Here is a 13,733-nt window from a genome sequence, read left to right on the forward strand (position 1 = left end):
CTCTTACACAGCTACTATTTAATTAACTGTTTAAAGTTACCATATCTGCCTTTTCACCAGAGGATTCTTGAAAGACAGAAATATATTTATGGAGTGGAAACACAATTTGCAAATGAACTTTCATATACACAAACAAATGCCTCAAACCAGCTTGGCAGTACGTGATAACTCTATTTGTAATCAAAGGTTAAAGTATACTTAAACCAGTTTAGCAGTTAAAAACAACTTTAATTGAAAATATACATTTGTAATTGCAAATGGAAAGATTTCCTGTAATAGCAGCAACAGACCCATTTTCTAATAAGATGAACAATACAGTTGATGACTGAAGCATCTGTATATAGTTACATACAGCATTTCTGTACTGCAGGCTGCCAATTTATTTCAGTAGTGAAAAGCTTGATTTATTGTTTGTAGCATTACCATCTGTTGTAGTTATTACAGAAATTATATATAAACCAGTTAGTAAACACTTTGCCCCATTGTCTGTTGTTTTGATAATCACCCATAATAACATCTAGCATCAATATGGTCTTTAAACCCGATTTGGGAGTTAATGGAATAAGAGGAGGCAGTCAGTATATGCACCAGGGTAATGTCATTAGGAATGTTTGTGAAGAACAAATTAAATCAGTTGTAAATTGTGCTCTCAAGTCAGCCAGAAAACCAGTCTTGTTCAGGAGAAGGGATTTATATTTTAACCTCGTGCAGAAAATGCACTTAAGCAGATTAAAATAAAATAGGGACTTCGTCAATGGATGTAAATGGTAATTGTTGGAGCTCTAATGGCTTCCTGTTGGCTATGTCATGCACTGGGCACAGCTATTTTAAAGTTAACCAGTGCTTGAGGTCATACTTTTACAGATTCAGTCATTAAATAGGGCTAGACATGTCACTAAATGGCTGATTATTCAAATGATGAGGCTGCTCAAAAGTTATCCATGTCTTATTTTGGACATGGTTTTTGTTTTGGGGTGGGGGGGGTTGGAGGGAGGGAAGGTACAGTTTAAATAAAATAAAGATGAAATGAATTCAAGTAGAAGTCAATAGTAGCATCTGTTTGGGGTCTCATTTGTTTGGATGCCAGATTTGGCTTTATTTCAGTCTGTATTGGTTGGTTAAATTATCCATATCAGACTTTTTCTTGTGTACAAATAGTTTTATATATCAGCATTGTAGTCTCTAAATAAATTATCATATATGGAGGTGATATTTGTGTGCTACATTGCACAGGTCACGGGTAAGTGACAGATTTATCATATATTTACGCAATTTGTCACATTCCTGTGACTATATCACTTGCCTATTCATTTCCCCGGGACTCTGTGTTGGAATTAACAAAAACAAACGATGCAGAAATAAAATGACCCCCATTATGTCTGAGAGGTCAGCCATTTAGTGTTGCTTTAGCATCATTTTAGTGATATACTGAGAGAAGTCAAATACGGAGTTTCTTGAAGAACATTTCTTCCAAAAGGCAAGGAAAAACACCTACTTGGTAATCATCTAATCATTGTTTCATTTGCATCTAGATATTATTAATAGGTAATGTATTTATTCATTTATTTTTGTTTATAACTAATCTTTTAATAGCACCAGCTCTGGGTTCTAGCCATCTTTTAAACAATGAAAATACAACAACATGAAGATAAAATCATCAGAGAAGAAATAACTAACCCCAAACAATACCCCAGCATGCCTGCTAATACCAACCATTATTGCACATGCTTTCCCTCTGAAAGTGTAGGTAAAGAGATGGGCCTTGTCCTGTGCTGTGCCCTCAGGTCAATGTATTGTGGGTGAACTCAGAACCAAAGAAAAGTGAATTCCAAAGCCTCTCACAGAATGCCCATCCGGCAGTCCCCTCTCTTTTATAGTAAGGCAGCTGCAGCTCAAGCACTGACTGTGGGGAAAGTAGAGTCTCTCATGTTCTGAGCCATTTAGGGCTTTATAAATCAAGATGACCACACTGATCTCCACCCAGAAAGTAACAAGCAACCAGTGCTGATCTCAGGGCACTGGTGTCATGTGCTACTGGAGAGAGACACCACGGAAACAATAACAAGCTGTGTTGTCTGCACCAACTTTAGTTTCTGGATAAAGTACACAGGGCTTTGCAGAACAGAGATCAGACGTGTCCTTTGCCCCAAAGAGCTTACATAAGGCACAACACACACAATGTTGTGGGAGAACATTTTCAAGACTCAGAACAGTAGAGAAGCATTAGAGAATGATAGTGAAAGGAAATAAAAGTAGAGAAACCAGTCCTCCAAATGGGAATAAGAAGTCAAAAAGAGGGGAGGGGGAGACCAAGGTCTGGAATATTTTCTATATTAAAAATAGTTAAGGGCTAAAGTATTTTTCATAAACTAATGTAATTATTTTAATTAAAAATCTTTAAAATATTAATGGATGTAGTCTGAAGGCAGACTTAATTATAGCAGCACCATTCACACAGATGTAGTTAAGGCTCTGTCAGAATTTCCATTATGAACACTGTTTTCCAAGAGGGTATAACTCAATTGTACAAATTTGCCACAGGCTGAAACTTTACATAAAGTTCTCAGGGTGGAAGTGATTTTTTTCTCTCCAATTTTAGTTTAATTGATTTGACTCTACAAGGGCAGGAAATATTTGGGATTTCAGCTGTTTTCCTGTATATGGTATTTTCTAGGCAACTTTTCTGTTTTGTAGATGGGTGCATTTGGGCATTTTTATAAAGAGAGACTTTAAAACAATCAAAGGTGGAGGTTCAAAAGGTGGCTTCTGCTGATATGTACAGTTAAATGCACACATACTACGTGCTGCCTACTCCCCATTTCAAGATCAACATTAGAATCTGATTATTATCCCCTGCAAAATGAACGTCAGGGTTTTGATTCAGCCTATTTTAGGGTTAGAGAGCAACTGCAAAATTCAGACTTCAGCCTTGCATTCCCCAGCTAGTCTGACTAGTCAATCCTGGTGGCCAAGCCTTGTGTCTAAGGGATGATCGAGGTTATATCAAAACAGGGATTAAAAAAAAAACCTATGGCTGACTCAGGCTTACAGAGCTCAGGTTCCCGGGCTGAAAATTTGCTGGGTAGATGTTCGGGCTTTGGCTGGACCCCAAGCTTTGGCACCCTCCACCCTCACAGAGTCCCAGAGCTCAGGCTCCAGCCTGAGCCCTCATGTCCACACCATTCTTCAGCCCTGGAGCCCGAACCCTATGACTTCGAGTCAGCTGACCAGGGCCAGCTGAGACCATGCCACAGGACTTTATCCCTGTGCTGATGTACCCTGTAAGATCTATGCTCTCTAGACAGGTGTACAGCTGCTTGTGTAATCAAATTACATTGTACCAAATGACCTTCGTGGATCCCTGTCCTTTCTTTTCCATGCAAGGATCATGGAGGTTACTACAGTCTTACAGCAGCGTAAACCCCATGGAATAGACAGAAGAGTGGGGAGACTAGATATTGGAGTCCTTATGACTTTAGAAGCTGAGGGAGGAAGAATGGGTTTCTCCTGCCACCACCTTTCCTCACTATATCCCATTTATCTTATGAATCTTTACTCTGATGAGCTATGATCCTGTCCCCAACGATTGCTCCATTTCAGAGCTTTCAGCTGCAGACTGTCTTTGGGTCACTTGACCTATTCAATCGTTTCTTGGTGGTCATTCAGCCAGAGAAGACCCTGCCTTATTTTTTGGGGATACAATGGCCTATGCAGTCACCCAGACTTGGGCTGGCTGTGTGCCATTCTGGTCCCCTGACATAAATCAGAGCAGCCTCCAGGTTGCTTTAATTTATGCCAGCTGCTGATGGCCTCTAGGGGTTGATATCATAGGTAGTGGTCAACAGGGCATCCCCTGTCCCCCAGCCATGCCTCCTCTGAGTTGGCAGTAAGGAAGGGGGTGGCATAGGAGCTGCTCTATGCCACTGGAGGAGACTCTAACACTAGGCTGATCCTCCAGTGCCCAATTACACGCCAGTCCGGTGCCCAGATTCCACTAGTGGTGCACTATATTTCAGGATCTGAGCCAAAGCCTTTAGATTGTCAAACTCTTGCGTGATTCACACCATTGAGAAATGAGTGAAGGCTGAGTGTAGGGATGCCATAGAATCCATGGCACATATCCTATGGGTCCCAGGAGTAATCTGCACCTTTTATCATTTACATTTGTACTGAGCTTTTCACAGGAATTTTACATTCACGGAACTATACCACTGTAGTATGTCTGATACACATATATAGGGTAGTAAATTTTGCACAACAAACCACTTTCTACGTTTATACCTTTCTAAACGTCATGGAAAATAAGTTTTGTCAACCTCAACAGAATAGTTTTGCTTTATGCAATAACAAATTTAAAAATACAACCCTATTTTATTCTTGGAGGATACAATATTCAACTTCTGATAACTATCAGACTCATTTTCTCAGCCTGAAACCTAATCATTAAACCAAATTCACCATTGTGAGATATCTGGCTTGAATATGCCATATTAGTGGGGAAATTACTCTAAATAAGAACGCAGCTGACAACTGTTGCTGGAAGACTAATGGCCTATTTTATATATTGTACAAAAAAGAAAGTCATTGCCTGTATATTTACTGTATCATTTGCTTTAGACTCCTGGGGTTTTTTTCATCATAGTATAGTATGGTGGAAAAAAATTGTAATCTAAAGCAAAATGCACACAGTTCAGTGCAACCAGAATTCTATGTCCACACAGTACTAATACCTCTTACTTTGTAAAGCTATCTGCCAGCAGGTAGAAATGCATCCCCTTCTCATTGCTATGTAGGATTATTTTGTAACCATTTAATGTCAGATTGAATTAGGTTAGTAGCAGAATATTTTTTCACCTGCTGGATAGTTTTTCAACTCAACCTACTAAAAGAGATGGGGCATCCATAAACACACAGAGACACATCCCTGACTGTGCTATTGATGATCTTTTTAAAATAAAATCTATCATAGTATTATACAGTGATAGTAGCTATTGCAAAGTAAAGCCCACACCCTAAGAAGTCCACAAGTTTGCAACATGAATGATGTTATGAGAACAAATTACATTTGTTTCATTTCCAGTCCTTGTTACTGTCTTCCTCATGATAATAGATTCAGATTTTGTGCCATTATCTGGTCTTATTAAAGGAAAGTGGTATCAATTTTAATGCTTCCTATATAAAGTAACAGAACACCTGCTCATAGAATATATTTTCCATTCAGCTAACAAAATACAGTAAAATTAACAAAATGTTTCTAGCTATATTAGAAACAGGGCACAACTGTTACTCTCTCTCTATAAGACTGATCTTGACAGAGATTCTAGATAAGGTTTATCACTGACAATGCCAAGTGCTCAAAATTTATTCTTTCTGTGTTTTTCTTCAAAATAATTCATGCTACCAATGCATGCCAAAAACTTTTTTTTTTATTTTACCTTTTTCTATAGTTTTAGAAAGCACTGCTGATATGAGACATTTTTACATGTAGTTTCCTGGACTGAATTATCACACAGAATAGGACATATACATTTAGATCCCTAATGTATGAGAACTGATATAAGTCATTAGAGGGTAAAACACTTCCATATTAAGCTGAAAAATATGACTTTCATCACAGAATCAAAGTCCACATTATACATGAAAACCCTCCAACTGGAACAGGGCCACCAGCAAGATCAAAATGGGTCCATCAATAAATGAAAGCATTGAACACTTTGGGAGAAATTCTGACCCATTGAAGTCAATGGGAGTTTTCCCATTGACTTCAACAGAGCCAAGATTTCACCCTTTTCTTTTATCATTTTAAGCCTGAACCAGAGATGCTAACTTGTCTCACATATATAATATTAAGAAAAGAATAATCCAGTCAGCTGAAGTCAGAACATGCTCCAGGGCCCATTCTTGAGTACAGTTTTAGAACACAGACATCTTCAACCTAGTCTCTTAATAAGTCAGCACCTGCCCCTTGTCTCCACCAGGGAAGCCAGTCTTTCATTCACCTCTCCCACCACCACCTATGTGACACTTTTTCATATAGTGTAAGGTTTTTTCCTGCATCAGAGCTCTGCTCACTGCAGAAGAGAAGAGCCGTGGAAAGTCACCAAGAAGCTATTTACAACTCCCCAAGTTTGAGGATCAGTCCTAGCTTCAGCACAATTTAGAGATGCTCCTGAGTACCTCTAAACTGTGCTCTTGACAGAGGGTCTTACAAGGCCATTGCATAGGATTGGTATAGCAGAAAAGAGCTCCCCAGTCCCCACCGGCACAGCCTGCCTCCTGCACAGCTACTACCCTGGGGGCAAATGGATAAGAGGCACAGACCTGGCAATGGTACAGTTCTACCAACAGAGTGTTTTACTACACCAGCAGAATTCTCTGTGGGGCATCTGAATCCAGATTATGACTCCTTTATGCCACTTGAGTGGTGTAGAGGCCGTGATCACTAGTTAATCTGGCCACCGGAGTATTGTGCATGCCATGCCCTCTCTGTATTAATCAAGCTACTACCTTCTCCTCAGAGAAATTTCTTCCATGATGCCTACAAGACTGACAACCAAAAACCTATTATTATTAAACCCACTTTGAATGGAACCATCAAGTTGTGCACATCTAAACTGAGGAACCCCATGATAATGTTAATAGAGCTAGTCAGAAAACAGGGGGTGGGGGCTCCTGGAAAATTTAGTGTGACAGGGTTGGGCCAGATGGCTATAGGAAAGTAATAGAAGGCAGATAGATTAGCCCCAGGCTAAGTAGGTCCCTTTTCCCTGGGTAAGGTAACAGGGAAGGTTCCAGAGCAATCAGGAACCTTCTGGAGACAATTAAGACAGACAGGCTGATTAGAACACCTGCAGCCAATCAAGAAGCTGCTAGAATCAATTAAGGCAGGCTAATCAGGGCACCTGGGTTTTAAAAAGGAGCTCACTTCAGTTTGTGGTATGCGTGTAAGGAGCTGGGAGGCACTAGGAGCTGAGAGTGAGAACATGGACTGTTGGAGGACTGAGTGTACAAGCATTATCAGACACCAGGAGAAAGGTCCTATGATGAGGATAAAGAAGGTGTTGGGAGGAGGCCATGGGGAAGTAGCCCAGGGATTTGTAGTTGTCTCACAGCTGTTCCAGGAGGCACTCTAGACAGCTGCATTCCACAGGGCCCTGGGCTGGAACCCGGAGTAGAAGGCGGGCCTGAGTTCCCCCCAAATCCTCCCAACTCCTGGTCAGGCACAGAAGGAGTCGACCTGAATTGTGAATTCAGAAAAACGGCCAAGCTGAAGGCTGCCGTGAAACTCCAAGCCTAGCAAATCCACCAATAAGCGCAAGACCCACCAAGTTAGAGCAGGAACTTTGTCACATAGACAAAAATGAATTTTTTTTATTAATTGCAGCAACATTTTCCACTGAAATTTTAGTTTTTCAGTGAAACACTGAAAACTGAAATACTGTATTTTTATTCAAAATCGTGCCATAGTGGTCTTGGGAGTTGGAGTTTGGGTACTTTAAGCTCCCACTCTCCTCTATGGGCCAGACTACATCTGGTTCTCTGGTCAGACTATATCTCCCATGATGTACCACTATGACACATTTTGTCCCCTCATCAAGAGTGAAGAAAGTGGCGCAACATCTGAGATGTAGTCTGACTAGGGAGCCCAAACATTGAGGAGAATAGGAGCGTATTGCTCCTGAACCACAAGTCCCGTGAGGTACTGTGCTGCCATTTTGAATACACCACTTTGATCCTTTTCTCTGAAAACTTGATTTTTGACGGTGGATTCAACCAACCCTAGTTGTCAATGTTGCCCTGTCCTTCATCAATCAATCCCTTTCCTACAGCCTGTTACCATTATTAATTGCATCATGTCAAAAGCTAGATTGTAAACTTTCTGGGGACAGGGAGGGAACATGGTTACCTATTTGTGCTGTAAGTTGCCTAACACACTTGGATGCAGTATAAATAATAATAAATAATAATTAGCAGTCATAATAGTTAATCATAACAGCAACACAATATGAGCCACAATGTGGTGTAACTTCATGTTGGGACTGAACAACAGGGAATGAATCACTTTAGATTGCCTTGTTTTGTTCATTCTCTCTGAAGCATCTGGCACTGACCACTGTCAGAGACAGGATACTGGGCTAGATAGACCATTGGTCTTACCCAGTATGGCTATTTTTATGTTCATTGACTTCAGTGCAAGAATTCTGTTGTTAGTCAGTTTTGAAGGTGGTGTTTGAAGGTCTGATGACTGACAGCCCTGGAGATCTCTACATACAGAACAAATACTACCATGGTAGTGCAAGCTTCTCCTCTTTATTCCACCCATGTTCCTTAAACGTGACCTGGGATGATCCTTTCCAGGAGTAAGAGGGTAATTCAATCTCCAAGAGCTCTTTCAAGTCTCCCTTCTGGGACTCACTAGCAAGTCATTTTTTGAGGCAGATGTTTGACAACCAGGAAGTGGACTGAACCCAAATTCATTTCTCATAGATCAGCCTTCAGAATATCACCATTTATTCATGCAGATCCTGAAGTGTGTTAGGAACCTAACCATTCCTAGAATGATAGCATCCCTTCCCCAGAGAGTCTTCAATACAGGTTTAGACATAATAACCCTGATTCTCCCTGCCTTCAGGTTCTTTGAACTGCACACTGGCACAAAATGGCCTAAAAGATAGCATAGCCAGCCAGAGGAGGATCATCCCAGTATACAGGGATCATCCAGTGGCTTAGATCTGAAGGATAATGCATTCTACACCACTACCCTTCCTATGTGCATTATTCTTCACATTGACGCAGCAAGATCTTATATTTAGCCACTAGGCTATTTTTGTTTTGGGATTATTTAACTTTATCACAACAGCAACAAGAGCCTACATCTCACCCTCTGCTGCCCAGAGCCTCATCATTGGAGAATGATGGAGAATAGCCTTTGTTTTCTCAGCCACACCCTATAACATAACCATGGCTGTGCCACACACTGCAGACTGCATAGGGGGGTATGCCTGGGAAAAGGAGGTCTGATCGGAACTTCCAGTCAGTTATCAGCTGCCAAAATAGATCTTTCATACTCGTGGCAACTCCTTTAATTTAGAACAGCTTTTAACTTATGCTAAGGGAAAGCCCAGCACACAGCCAGCCCAGAATCAGAGAGAGCAATGGTGGCTTAAAGCCACCTTTGTCCCCATCCACCCAAGTAAAGCTGTGTGCTCCTCACCCATAGCTGAGGATCTGTGTCAACATTACACATAAGGGGCCAGACTCACCATTCAGCTTCCCTGATTTGTAGGTGAAACTGAGGCCAAACCCAATCCATGAGTAATTTACAGCAGTTCTGGCAATGCCACATGGAGCAGTCCTCTAGGGACTTGTCTGCTGGCTGGGGTCATAGAGCACAGGGCATCCTGGCTCCCCCTTTTCCCACCCCTGACCTGCCCAGGAATATTGGCAGAAGGGTGCAAAGGGAATGGAGTCAGGGACCAGCATTTGACTCATAATCATAACAGCAGAGTTGTGAGAAACAAAAGAAGAGGAGTTAGAAGTCAGGAGAGAAAAGAGTGAACATACACTTTCAATTTTCATCCAACTTACACTAGATTTGAACAGGCAATCTAGAGGTAAAAGGTTTTATATCCCACTATCAAGCCATTAACTAGCCAGTCCTTCCTGTCTGATTATTCTGATATAATACAACATCTTCATATTTCCCTGTCACTCAGGGGTATCTGGGGCAAGTAGGTAATTACTCTGTCCCCCCACAACTACAATTTAGAATAATTGTTTATTTACATTTCTATCACCTTGCATTGCTCAGTATTACATTTTGGTATGTCATGTGTCGTCATTCAGTGCAAGAGAGTGTAATGCATATTGCATTTTATTGGTGATTGAAATGGAGAAAAATGGTTTCTTTCGAATTAGCTGGTCCTTGCAGGCAGCCAAGCTTGAAGGAAAAGACAAAGTGAATATTATTTGGGCCACATCACTCTTTTAAATATAGCACACCATTAAGTCCAGCTTGGTTTTACATTCTTGCCACATGACTGTTGTTTCAGTTATTTAATTCTGTTGCCACATAAATGTAGGAATCCATAACCCAGGGATGCAGCCTATCCATTGTGCTGTGCATTTGACCAGTGCATGATGAACTCTTGAACTGTAAAACATATTGATTACTGCTTTTTTTTGTAATTTTTATTTACTCACAGTGAAGATTGCTGTTTATTAGTTTTCTCAATATTTTCTAATATCATTTGTGCTTTAAAGCCCTGATTAAGGAAAACACTTAAGCACATACTTTTCTGAAAAGAGGCCTAAAATTTTATCTGAACTGAAGCGATCCTAGAAAAGCACAGCCTCCATCCTGCAAATGCTTATGCATGTGAGTAAATTTATGCACAGTTTGTACTCATATATGTCAGTGTTTGCTGGTTCCGGGACAAACGTGCATTTTTACTGATAAGTCAAATCAGTGAAATGTAACAGGATCAGATGCTTTCATGATAAGTTATTGAGCCAATTTTGTGACTCTAGCATTATCAGTGAATAATTGTGCTGTAAGGTAGCTGTAGAATTGCCTTAAATAATATGAAAACTTCCAGGATACTACTCTGCAGGGAAGGGAGAGATCTGTAAGCCATCTGCTGGTTTAATTTAACTTATTTATGCACCATTGCTATTCTAGTATTAGAGCTACAGACAAATTGGCATGGGCTACGTTCTTATTCTCTTGCATAAACTTGGATACAGTGTGATTTCAATCTCCTTAGCGTAGGTAGACAGAGGATCAGGGTGTCACAGCACTTGAAATGATATTGTCATAGAACCGTAGAAATTTTGACAAAATGCGGCTTACGGCTATTGAGAGTAGTAAAACCTATACAATGTGGCTTTTGTTGAAGTGGCAATTAGTGGAACAGGACATGGTAATTGTGAGAAGGATTTAGCTGAAGCAGGCTCTGCCTAGTTTTCCCCAGGCCAACAGATAGATTAACAGAAGTCTCTTACGCTTTGTATCAATTCTGTCAGGAATTTGCCAGCCTGTGACAATTTGGTCAAATCCAGTCTATTCTCTATCACTGGCCGACATTGTGCTGTAATTAAGAGTATTTTTTTCTAGCTGTTAGCTCATTCGTTTGCCAGTGCTTGCTCCAGCTGCCTATATCCGGTAGGAAACATATTCCTCTGGGAAACTTGTATAGAAATTGCTATTAAAAACACAACCTAAGGAAATTTTTGCTTCATTGCAGCCATATCAAGAAACATTTAAAGAAAGAATCAGCAGGGAAATCTTGGGCTCCATTGTGAACTCCTTCCTCACAGTGGTGAACAAGTTACTTACCCAAGTAGTCTCACTAATTCCAATGCACCTGCAGCAGCACCAGTCTTTGACCAAATCCTGTTATGTATGTTACACTTAAGGATGTCAGTCAGTTCTGAAGAATAAGGAACAAAACAAAATAAGTCAAAACAGATTAGACAGTTCACCTCAACTTGTTCTATTGGTAAAATTTTTGGAAAACTATGCAACAGAATATGGGCCAAAATCAGTGTTGGCATAAATGAGTGCAACTCCATTAAAAACAACAGAGTGCTACACTTTATATAGAACTGATCCACCATTATTTAATAAATTATCCAATGCTATTTCTGACCAACATTGTAAATGTAGCATATTTCACAGTTTTAGTCATGAAGTGACATGTGTAGAGTTGTGTTTAGGCCTAGCATGTGTGTGTCTATCTGCAAGGAGCCTTCCTACACACACACACACACATGCACAAAGACCAGCAACCATTGCAATCTGTACCCCTTTAATAGTAAATCTGATTCCTTCTATGTGCATATGAATGAACAGCAGAGAGCAAGGGATGGCATTAATGACATTGATTGAACTAGAGAAAAATTATCCCAAAACAAGGGGCTTGTCTTGTTTTGTTTGGGTTTAGGGCAAAAACAAAGGGGAAGGTTTTCAAAGGCACAAAAAGCAGTCAGACGTCCAATACCATTGATTTTCCATGGGAGTCGGATGTCTAACTGCCCTTCGTGCCTTTGAAAATCTCCCCCAGCTGTGCAGCTTGACAAAAACTCCATGGGGTAAGTCTAGCAGTCTTTACTCAGGCAAAATTCCTGTTGTAGACAAGACATGATTAAAATCTGCAAGATTTGTACCTACAGACATAAAGGGTCAGACTGCAATCTTCCTTTCTGTTCACACCACAGTCCAAAAAGCCCTATATCAAGACATTTCAGAACAGTGTGTGGTCATATATTATATAGTGTGTGCTGCAAATGTAGATGAAATGATAGTCTCAATGCTGAATGAATTTCCTTGCTTTTGTGAGTTTTACTCAGATCCTTATCTTTATTTCCAGGTGAATTATTTTAGCATTTTCGTGCCTCAGTATTAGTATTACTCTTTATAGACATTACTCTTTATAGACACAACTTAGTAACAATCAATAATGCAAGAGGCCAGTTTATTGCAGTGGGGTTTAGCAAACAAAATTATAGGCTGATTCTGACCTTGTTCCACCCGCAGCCTGGAGCATTTATTAGAAGGTTGCTGACGATGCATCTGGGGACACTGTGCTATAATCTCACGTACACTGGAGAATGCTACCATTTTAAAAGAAGTTACTCCTGAATTAAAATAGGCCCAGAGTCAAGCCCCAGTGTGCCCTACATTCGCAGACAGTGAGCAAGACTGTATGGTGGCCTCCAGCAACATCAAAGCAAAATGGGGCTACTCTGCGTTCTGCCATATTGCCAGAGGCCGGAATTTTCAATGGAGCCCAAAGGAGTCAGGTGCCCTAACTCACCCATCCCAGCCAGAGAGAGGATAAAACCAGGTACTCCCCTCCCAGACCATTTCCATTGCCAGCAGGGAGGTTCATGGCGAACAAATAGTAGTTGACTGTTGTGACTTTAGCCATTATTAACTACTGCCTCTTAGCGCCCCTCAAGGGGGAATAGTGCTTTGTCACATACAAGAATGTAAAACTACTGAAAGAGCCGAATTTCCAACCTTCAGAACAGAAAAGCACATTAAGCATAGCACCACAAGCTCACTCTACCCACAGCGCAAGTGTAAAATGCAGGGCTGTTAGCTAAATGAATCTTAGACGTAATGCTACCTCTTTTAGCGCTGACGAACAAGACGGTCAGACCCACTTAGCATTTCTAGTTAAGGCTTCAGCTACTGCTGTGAAGTAGTCAATTTTACTAACCATAAACGTCTTTGATGTGCTTGGAAAAAGTAGCAAGGTGTAGAATCATAGAATCATAGAATATCAGGGTTGGAAGGGACCCCAGAAGGTCATCTAGTCCAACCCCCTGCTCCAAGCAGGACCAATTCCCAGTTACATCATCCCAGCCAGGGCTTTGTCAAGCCTGACCTTAAAAACCTCTAAGGAAGGAGATTCTACCACCTCCCTAGGTAACGCATTCCAGTGTTTCACCACCCTCTTAGTGAAAAAGTTTTTCCTAATATCCAATCTAAACCTTCCCCACTGCAACTTGAGACCATTACTCCTCGTTCTGTCATCTGTTACCATTGAGAACAGTCTAGAGCCATCCTCTTTGGAACCCCCTTTCAGGTAGTTGAAAGCAGCTATCAAATCCCCCCTCATTCTTCTCTTCTGCAGGCTAAACAATCCCAGCTCCCTCAGCCTCTCCTCATAACTCATGTGTTCCAGTCCCCTAATCATTTTTGTTGCCCTTCGCTGGACTCTCTC

Source organism: Lepidochelys olivacea (genome assembly GCF_965140295.1).
Source record: "Lepidochelys olivacea isolate rLepOli2 genome assembly, chromosome: 7".
Classification (NCBI taxonomy): domain Eukaryota; kingdom Metazoa; phylum Chordata; order Testudines; family Cheloniidae; genus Lepidochelys; species Lepidochelys olivacea.